General features: G+C 37.6%; 1 pseudogene; it reads left to right on the forward strand.

The window, feature by feature from the left end:
* Positions 1-2,899: 2,899 nt before the first annotated feature.
* On the forward strand, positions 2,900-3,657 carry LOC116549445 (annotated as a pseudogene).
* The last annotated feature ends 6,939 nt before the right edge of the window (positions 3,658-10,596 follow it).

The raw sequence follows: 10,596 nt of genomic DNA on the forward strand, positions 1-10,596 counted from the left end.
CCATGATCTCTTTCATATCTTACCTTCAAAGTCTAGTTAATTTGCCACCTGTCAGTGACGTACCACTCTAGGTTATTGGTAATGTACCCTTGTACTCTATGCCTTAATTACTTAAGGCTCTATTTGAAGCTTTTGTTAATTACTGTCATATTTGTATATATAACTTCTAGTAGTTAACACAGTGTCTTAAATTATCATTATGTACTTGTATTGTTTGTCCTACCAGATTTTAAGAGCCTTAGGAACTTTCTGTCGCTAATCTTCCATATCCCCAGAAACTTCTGTAGTACTTTACACATAGTGGGCAATAAGTAAAATCTGCTGAAAAGATGAATAAATGGATGTTTATAATATAGACTTAGTACTTGGGGCTGATCCCCTTGAGGTAGCCAGCCTGTGACTGTGCCAGGCATTTCTGGGCTGCTGAAATCAGAGGGAGGCCTGTGCAGAGCATTCATCAAGGTAAGTGGTTTGTTGGTAAAATCATCACCTAAAAATTATAAGTTTGGTTGGCACCCAATATCATCTCTAGCAAAGAAACACATACATGAAAATAAAAAATTTATTACAGCAATTACAGAGAAATTACACAGAACCTGCTTTGAGAGGTGGATCTCATTTGGACTTTACTTTCTCGCTTCTGCCCTGTCACCTTAATTTGTTTCACAGATTTGCACACCTTCACATACAAGTTGTAATGTATTTTTTGATTCCTTTATATTATGGAAAAGGAAAAAACATATTTTAAGAGAGAAAATATCACAGCACCCAATATCAAATACAAAAACTTATTTTTGCTACATTTTTTAGATTTCTAATCTATCAGTGAAGCTGCAATAACAGTGTACCTAATAACCACTGATTTTTCCACATCAACTGTTCGTAGACTAGAAATTCTGAGAATATTTTATAAAGGTTTAGAAATTCTTTAAAATATTTTACATACTCTAATCATGAGAAGTATATATTCTGTTATTGAGAGCTTTAAAAAGTTTAATTCCTACAGCTACTTGGCCCTATGAAACATTTGTTTGCCTGTCAATCTGTGAGGTTGGATCAAGCAACTCTCTGTCCCACACAGCGTTTCCTTGTACTCATTAGTAGTAAGCATTGTGGCAAAGACTAATGTCCTCATGAAAAGGACAGCAAAATTCCCTTTCAGTTCTACCATAAATGTGCAATAGTCCTCTGCATAAATGGTAAAATTAAAAAAAAATTTTTTTTGAGATGGTCTTACTCGGTTGCCCAGGTTAGAATGCAGTGGTGTGATCGTGGCTTGCTGCAGCCTTGATCTCCTGGGCTCAAGCAATCCTTCCACGTCAGCCTCCCTGGTAGCTGGGACCACAGGTGCACACCACCACCCCTGGCTTTTTTTTTTTTTTTTTTTTTTTTTTTTAAATGTTGATGGAGTCTCACTATGTTGTTCAGGCTGGTCTCAAACTCCTGGCTTCAAGGGATTCTCCCACCTCAGCCTCCCAAAGTGCTGAGATTACAGATGTGAGCCACCATGCCTGGCTAGAATTTTGTCATTTTGAATTAAATGCTGAATAAAGTAAGTTTTAAAGCCTATATTATTATTCTTGATATAACTGACAGAAGGATAAGCTCCCATACTAGTTTCTTCAAAAGTTAATATATTTGGTGGCAACACAGAAGAATAGGAAGATCGCTTACCAAGGAGGCAGGTAACCTGGATCTCACTTACCCCATGGGGTTTTAGGCAACTCATTTACTTTGAGTCTCAATTTCTTCATCGTAAAATCTAAAGACTTGGATTATTTCAATGGTCTTGACAGGAAGACTGCATTGGAATTGCCTGTGGACATTTTGACTTGGTAGATATGAGAAGAAAGGGCCTGGATAAATGTATATTTACAACGCCTCATAAATGATTCTGATGCATATAACTGGTTAAACACCAATGGTATAAATAATTTCTTGGGTTTTTTGAAATTCTTAGAACCTACTTTTTATATCCAATTAATGGAATTTAAAAAACCCCTACCTTTCATTATTACATCATTCTTCTTCTTGATGAATAAGTACATTTTAGGAAACGCAGAAGCTGCCTCTAAATTATGAATAATAGCTTACACTTATTGAGTGCTTAGCAGTCTAAGGTGTTAACTCATTTAATACATGTAATTCAATGTCTACAACGACACTATGAGGTAGGTACTAGCATTATTATCTGTTTATTATAGACCGAAAAAATGAGGCACAGAAAGTAATTTGCCCAAGTTATGGATCAGTTAAGTAGGGAAATTGGGCTGCAGAGTTTAAACCCTTAGCAGAATGTTATCTACTGTCATTCAATAAATTACCTATACATACCAATAGTCCCCATCACTATTCCCCACCCATATAGTGCTGTTTTCCCTGCTACCGCAGGGGAAAAAAGGAGTATGTTTTTAGAAAAATCTTTGGGAACAAAGGGGAAGCTGGGAAAGTCAAGAATGAAAAAACTCAAAGCTCTTGGGCCTGAGGCCTCTGGCCCTGAATTACAACTAGAGACTACTTTGATTTATGAAAGCCTCTTTAAATAGGGTAACTATTCCTAGGAGTCATTTTCCTTCAGTTATCATTTCATCCCATGATGTCTAAGACATGCTCTTTTTGACTGAATATTTATTTTAAAAAATATTAGAAATGTACCTTACCAGATAAACTAGACCCAAAACTGTAAAGTAAAATCTGAAAGGACAAAAGGTACGTTAGAGTCAGACAGAGGGAATGATAATCAAATGATTCAGCCTATTGTTAATTTTGGGTACGCAAAGGAGAATTATAACACTATACTTTGGCATATAGGGTATAAGGTTCAGATGGTAGAGATTAATACATAACACAGTAAAACCTTCTCTTCCCAACAGTATTAGATGGGCTGCCTACTAGGGTGATGAATTTACTCAGGATGAGGGCAGGAATTCAGTGAAGGAGGAAGACTGTAAGCCAAGTGTCAAAGTCTTAAATTAAGTCCTGAAAGACTACCAATATGCTAAAAACAGGGGAAAAGATATTCTAGAATGAGGATCCTTCCCCTTTCTCTATGAGCTTTCAGTCTAAAAACATTTCATACAAATGCAGAAGAAGCTGCTTAAGAAAAATGAGTAATGTTTTCCTTCATTCATAAAACTAATCTTTGTACTACTGTGCAGACTTGGCAAGAACCTCTGGTTCACATTTTCATCCTAAGGCTAGATTTTCCCTGCTAAAGAGGAATGGAGAATGAAATTACCTGCTAATTCAAGCAAGAAAAATACCAGCTCTTGCTCTCATACATTTGTGAAAATAAATGTTTTAAAAATAAATTAAAACTAGATTGCCCCAGTTCTGATTTGAGAACATCTGGTGAGACCACTAGGTATAGTTTCTCACTACATATTTTGTTAAGTATAAAAACACACATAGAAACAAAAGAAAAAAAAAACAACACACATATACAAAGGTTTTTAAAAATTATCTTAAAAGAACAGAGTAGCATGCTATTTCCTGACAGGCTGACCTTTACACAAAGAATGTCCACTTTCAACCAAGCTGAAAATTACTCTTACTGATGGCTTCAGAATATCACTGTCTACCTCAGAAAGTGGAATATTTTGTCCAAGTCAAAAATAAGTGGCCAGACAGACACTATTTGGTAATCAAATGATCAATGTAGAGGGCCGGGGAAAATTATTTCTGCAGTACCAACCATATATCTGGTACTGTGCAAAAGGAAAAGGGAAATGGGCAGGCAGGGCATGGTGGTTCCTGCCTGTCATCCCAGCACTTTGGGAGGCCCAGCTGGGAGGATCCCTTGAGCCTGGGAGTTTAAGACCAGCCTGGGAAACATTGGGAAACCCTACAAAAATAAAAAGATTAGCCAGGAGCAGTGGCACATGCCTGTGGCCCCAGTGACTTGGGAGGCTGAGGTGGGAGGGTTGCTTAGGCCCAGAGGTCAGGTTGCAGTGAAGTGTGATCGCGCCACTGCACTCCAGCCAGAGCAACAGAGCAAGACCCTATCTTAAAAAAAAAAAAAAAAAAAGGAAATGTAGAATATGATTCCTAATGTCAAGAAACTTACAACTTACTGGTCAATTATGTAACATTGGAGTCCAGGGCCATGTCTTACTCTTAAAAAAATCAACCACATCATTTAACATAGGATTTTATAAATATCAGTAAGTTAATAAAAAGTTAAAATACAAAAAGCTTAGAATTGAGCAATAAAATGCATGTTTAACATAGGATTTTATAAATATCAGTAAGTTAATAAAAAGTTAAAATACAAAAAGCTTAGAATTGAGCAATAAAATGCATGTTTAACATAGGTAACTAGGCCGGGTGTGGTGGCTCACACCTGTAATCCCAGCACTTTGCAAGGCCAAGGCAGGTGGATCACCTGAGGTCAGGAGTTTGACACCACCCTGGCCAACATGGCGAAACCCCATTTCTACTAAAAATACAAAAATTAGCTGGGTGTGGTGGTGGGCACCTGTAATCCCAGCTATTTGGGAAGCTCAGGCAGGAGAATCACTTGAACTCAGGAGGCAGAGGTTGCAGTGAGCCAAGATCACGCCACTGCACACCAGCCTGGGTGACAGAGTGAGATTCTGTCTCAAAAATAAAATAAAATAAAAAACAAAAAGGTGACTGAGTGAAAACAGTTAAGCTGATGTAATTATTATCTATGAAATTTCTATTAAAAAAAACCTACAAAAACCTCTATTAACAATGAGAACACATAGACACAGGGAGGGAAAGGAGGTAGAGCTTTAGGACAAACACCTAATGCATGTGGGGCTGAAAACCTAGATGATGGGTTGACAGATGCAGCAAACCACCACGGCACATGTAAACCTAACTTAAGTAACAAACCTGCACATTCTGCACATGTATCCCAGAACTTAAACAAACAAAAAAACCTCTATTTAAAAATCTTTTTCCTATTCCAACTTTATATTTTGTATAAGTACTAACACAGGAAAACTTTAGGGGAGAAAAGGGTGAGTTAACTGGGCAAAAGAGACAGGGAAAGGAAGAGCAAAGGCAGAATGAGTATCATATGCAATTCTCTTTTCTGTGGATAAGGAACATGGCATATATCAAGAATTGGTGATATAAAAGGTGAACTATAAAGTAAGTTCCTTGAAAAATTCAGGATAGGATCCAAAATGGAGCAAAATTTTCAGCCTAAAAATGCTCAGTTTGATATATATGAGAATGTAAAATTTGAACCATTCTGTTGTTTGCCAGCAGTGAGAAAATGGTTAGGTAAATTATCATATATCCATAGCACAGCATATTTTGCAGCCATTAAAACAATATATATGAAGAGTTTTAATTTACATGGAAAATGCTTGTTATAATGCAAAGTGAAAAAAACTAGGACATTATTTCCTCTATTTACAGAAAAATTTTCTAGAAACAGAATGGACTAGAATGTCAATCATGACTTCCATTGGGTGAGATTGAATGTTCTATATTTTTCTCTATTGTCTTTCATACTTTCCATACTATGCATTTAAAATTTTTAAAATTGGAAAAATACATTTTTTTTTGAGAAAATGAAGAAATATAAGGACTTACGTATATTTACACACCTGAGAATAAATAGCCTTTTCTAGCCTCTGGAATGAGGATATAAAATAAAGCGAAATCTAGGAGAATCCATTGTCAATAACGAAGTTTGTGTGTGTGTGTGTGTTTGCTTTTTTCAGACAGGGTCTTGCTCTGTGACCCAGGCTAGAGCGCAGTGGTGATCACGGCTCACTGCAGCCTCAACCTCTTAGGCTCCAGCAATCCTCCTGCCTCAGCCTCCTGCGTAGGTGGGACTACAGGCATACATCACCACACCTGGCTAATTTTTACTGTTTTGGGAGACAAGGTTTCACTATGTTGCCCAAGCTGGTCTCAAACTTCTGGGCTCAAGCAATTCTTTCACCTTGGTCTTCCACAGTGCTGGGATTACAGGCATGAGCCACCCTGCCTAGTCTTAGTAAAGAGCTTTTTAGTGGAAGTTTTTCTGGAATGTGATTTACACTGTGAATATAAAAATGCTGTGGGAACTTTGGGGCCAGGGGAAACTACCCTGAGATACATCGATCCAAATAGATACCTTGCTTCTGAGACTTTGTATCTTAATTATTTAAATTGGGAATTTTATCTATCCTTACTCTGTGTGTTTGGTCTCCTCCTACCTATCTATAATATTATCCATTGGAAATGCTCCAATATCAATTCTAGTTATATAATTTAAATGAGGGTCCTGGAGAACTCAGGTATCAGTTTTAATATTACACTATTCTAAGAGTTTCTTTTATTTTTTGTTCCTCAAATATCATCTTTAATTTATAGGCTCATTGGTCCCTCCCTTAAGACTATTATTGCTAATTTACAGAAGTTGGAGAGTTGTTTCAGAAAGTTTTGCTTCTCTGAGTAACTAAGTAAATTAATTGGGTAAAAAGAATAAAGATCTCTGTTCAGGAAATTCACCTCTCACCACATGGTAAATCTGACTTTCCTTTGGTTTAAAGAGAGAAAAATAAAAGAAATAAAATATTCCTTTTGGCCAAGAAATATTTTATTGTTAATCATATAGGCAATAAATATTTACGTGCCTACCTTGTACCCAGGCAGGTGTTATGGAGAAATTGGGGAAACCTGCATAAAGCCTTTTGGGACTTTGTATGGTTGACAGCAATTGCCTCCAAAGTTTGCCATATTTACTTAGGGCTTCCAAATCCTTCTGAAAGGGAATGAGTCTCTTTTCCATCATGATTTCATAAAGGTAAGAGACTGGGTGAAGGGTTGGGTAAAAATATACTTTAAACTATGCCAGGGTTTTTCAATACCTGCACTATTGACGCTTTGGACCAGATAATTCTTTGTGTTGCAGGGGCTGCCCTCTGCATTGTAAGATGTGATAATAAAAAATGCCACCAGATATCCTGCCAAATATCTATTGCCAAATAATTTTGCCCTGGGGGGCAAAATTATCCCTGGTTGAGGACCAGTGGACTAAATGATTCAGACATTTGGCCCTACAGTAATTAAGAAAATTAAGTTATCTAAGAGTGAAGGAAAGAAAAGGGATGACACAAAGAATAATTTAGCTTGAGGCCAGGAGCCATTATGGCTCACACCTTTAATCCCAGTACTTTGGGAGGCCAAGGCAGGTGGATGGCTTGAGCTCAGGAGTACAAGACCAGTTTGGGGAACATAGTGAAACCCAGTCTCTCAAAAAAATATGAAAATTAGCTGGGTGTAGAGATGCATGTCTGAAGTCCCAGCTACTCAGGAGGCTGAGGTGGAAGGATTGCTTTAGCCCAGGAAGTCAAGACTGCAATGAGCTGAGATTGGGTCACTGCACCCCACCCTGGGAGACTGAGTGAGACCCTGTCTCAAAAAGAATAATTTAGCAGGGCATAGTGGCTCACACCTATTATCTCAGCACTTTGGGAGGCAGAGGCAGGAGGATCACTTGAGCCCAGAAATCTGAGACATAGGCAATATAGTGAGAAACCTCATCTCTATTAAAATAATTTCTAAAGATTAAAAAATAATTTAGCTTGAACTCTACCAAATTTACTAGAAAACAAACTATCTAAATTATTGAATAAGAAAGAAAATACTGTCACTCGTCAAATCACTATGCCCTTCTACCTATTCCTTAAAGATGAATGAAAAAACAGTGACAAGACAGTCTGTTTCTTACAATAGAAATGACTACTTATATAGATGCTGCTTAGAAGATTCTCTAAGTATAGGAGTAAAAGTAATAAATCTGGAGTTAGGAGACATTGGTTCCATAAAACAGCTTTATTTTTTTGGACCTTAGCTTACTGATAGTAATGGAGGGGTGTTGGGCAGGCAGTAGAGAGAGCTGCAAATAGATTTTTAAATTTAATTCAACAAATGTTGGTAACTTTATTCTAGGCATTATACTTGGATCTAGTATATAAAAGATGAAAAGACATGGTTTGCTTCAAGAAGATAACAGTCTATTAGAATGACAGACTAACAACTACAATAATACAAGCATTATAATAGAAGCATGTACAAACAGAAGTGGAAGCCTAGAAATAACGCCTAAATTTGTTTGAGGAAATCAGGGAAACCTTTACAAGGAAATGGCATTTGAGATAAAACTTGAAAGAGAAATAATAATTTTGCCAAGAGACAAGAAGGGAGAAGGTACCATGCCAGTTAGAAAGGCAAATGCACAGAGATTTGATAATTTTTCAAAAAGAATGCCATGTTTATGAAGCTGTAATACCTCAGTAGTGCTAGAAGATAAATGGAAAAGAATGTGAAAAGGTATGAAGTTGAATATCTACCTAGGCCAAATCATGAAGTTGGTATGCCATGAACATTGTTTTTATGGCAATAGATGATAATTTGACATAGATGATAACTTAAAATTTATATGGTAGACAGCTCACCCTTGCAGTACAGTAGAAAAAAAGTTTAGTGGGGAATAAGCCAAGCAATCAATCGACTATTGCAATAGTATGCCTAAAGCTAATGAAAGACTGCAAAAGGATAATGATTATGTGGACAGAAATGGGGAATGTTCAGGAGAAAGAATAGGCAAGATTTGAAGTATGAATGTTGGGGGATTACAGCTAAGGTGTATTCAGAATTTTGCTAAGTACTTTTGGCAATACTTCATTTAATCCTTATAATATCCCTCCTAAGAATGGAAAGTAGTTCAATTTGTTAAAAGGTAATTTGCCAACAAATCAGTTCGCTATATTTACCAAATATTTGTTTCAGAGAATACTGACCCTGAATATATTTAATAAAAAAAAATTTTTTTTTTTGAGACATGGTCTTGCTCTACCCTCACGCTGGAGTGCAGTTGTATAGCAACCTCGACCTCTTAGGCATAAGTGATCTTCCCACCTTTCAACCAAGAAGCCTTTCAGTCCCAAATAGCTACAATCTCGGACTACAAACATGCACCACCATGCCTGGCTAATTTTTGTTTTGTTTTGTTTTTGAGACGAAGTTTTGTTCTTGTTGTCCACGCTAGAGTGCAGTGGTGTGACCTCGGCTCACCGCAACTTCGGCCACCCGGCTTCAAGCGATTCTCTTGCCTCAGCCACCAGAGTAGCTGAGATTACAAGCATGGGCCACCACACCCAGCTAATTTTGTATTTTTAGTAGAGACAAGGTTTCTCCATGTTGGTCAGGCTGGTCTCAAACTCCTGGCCTCAGGTGATCCACCCACCTCGGCCTCCCAAAGTGTTGGGATTACAGGAGTGAGCCACTGCGCCTGACCACTGATTTTTGTAGAGACAGTTTTACCATGTTGCCCAGGCTGGTTTCAAACTCCTGGACTCAGGCAATCCTGCCTCTGCCTCCCAAAGTGCTGGAATTAGAGGTGTGAGCCATCCTGCCTGGCCAATAAATGTATTATTGGTAAACTTACTTTTTAAATAAAATCATTTTTGTTGAAATGATTTAGAACCTAAGGTAAGTTTCCCCCGTTTTATTGATGAGAAAACCAAGACTCACAGAAACTGAAGTTCACAGTTAGCAAAGACAGAGTTAGGTCTATAGAGCTAGAACTTTTTTTTTTTTTTTTTTGAGACAGGGTCTCACTCTGCTGACCAGGCTGCAGTATAGTGGCAACACTATGAATCCACTAGCTCAGTCATAGATGTAACATGTTTGTCTAATATGAACTTTGTTACTCTTTTGAGTTCCTGTACTTATAGGTCCACCAGAATCCTTTGCTCATAAGGCTCAAGGCTCACTGCAGCCTTGACCTCCCCAGGCTCAAACTATCCTCCCACCTCAGCCCCCAAGTAGCTCGGATTACAAGTGTGCACCATCACATCTGGCTAATTTTTCTATTTCTTATAGAGATGGATTTTTGCCATGTTGCCCAGCTGGTCTCAAACTCCTGGGCTTAGGGAATCTGCCTGCCTTGACCTCCCAAAATGCTGTGATTACAGGATTGAGCCACTGTGCCTGGCCCTGATAAGGTTAATATTCTTAAATCAAGAACTATGCCTTAAAAAAAAAAAAAAAAGGCACACAATGGAACTAAATTCCAACTCCAATATAATAAAAGTAGCATAGCTTATTATGACAACTTACTTAGTTTTTCCTGGGGGATATCTGATGAAGATAATGAAGGTAAGATGGTTCTCTTTGCTTTTTTGTGGTGCTTTGTTCTTTTTTCTTTTATTTAAACTCTCAGAAATTGCCTTTTATCTGTAGTCAACTACCATTTATATGTATGTTACACACAGAACTTACTAATCACCTTTAAGTTGTTATCTCAAATATTTGTTTCATCATCAATGTAGGTGGTATTATTTTTCTGACAATACGGAAAAAGTCATCATAATTCTGCTGTCCAGGGTATGAGAGTTTGAAATCCTTTTAAATTCAATCCTGTAGTGCTCATGGTTCATAGCTGTATATAGTGGAGTCTACTCTAGTTCAGTGGAGAGCGGCAACTCCTCTTCGGGGACATTTAAAAAGATATGGGGAAGTTTTTATTGCTACAGTGGCAGGTAGTGCACAGGGACCAGGGATGTTAAATGTCCTGCACAGTGAAAAACTGTGTCACCCAAAATACCAGAAGCCCCATTTGAG

The sequence above is a fragment of the Sapajus apella genome, unplaced genomic scaffold (genome assembly GCF_009761245.1).
Source record: "Sapajus apella isolate SASKATOON/1434 unplaced genomic scaffold, GSC_monkey_1.0 scaffold6, whole genome shotgun sequence".
Lineage (NCBI taxonomy): Eukaryota > Metazoa > Chordata > Mammalia > Primates > Cebidae > Sapajus > Sapajus apella.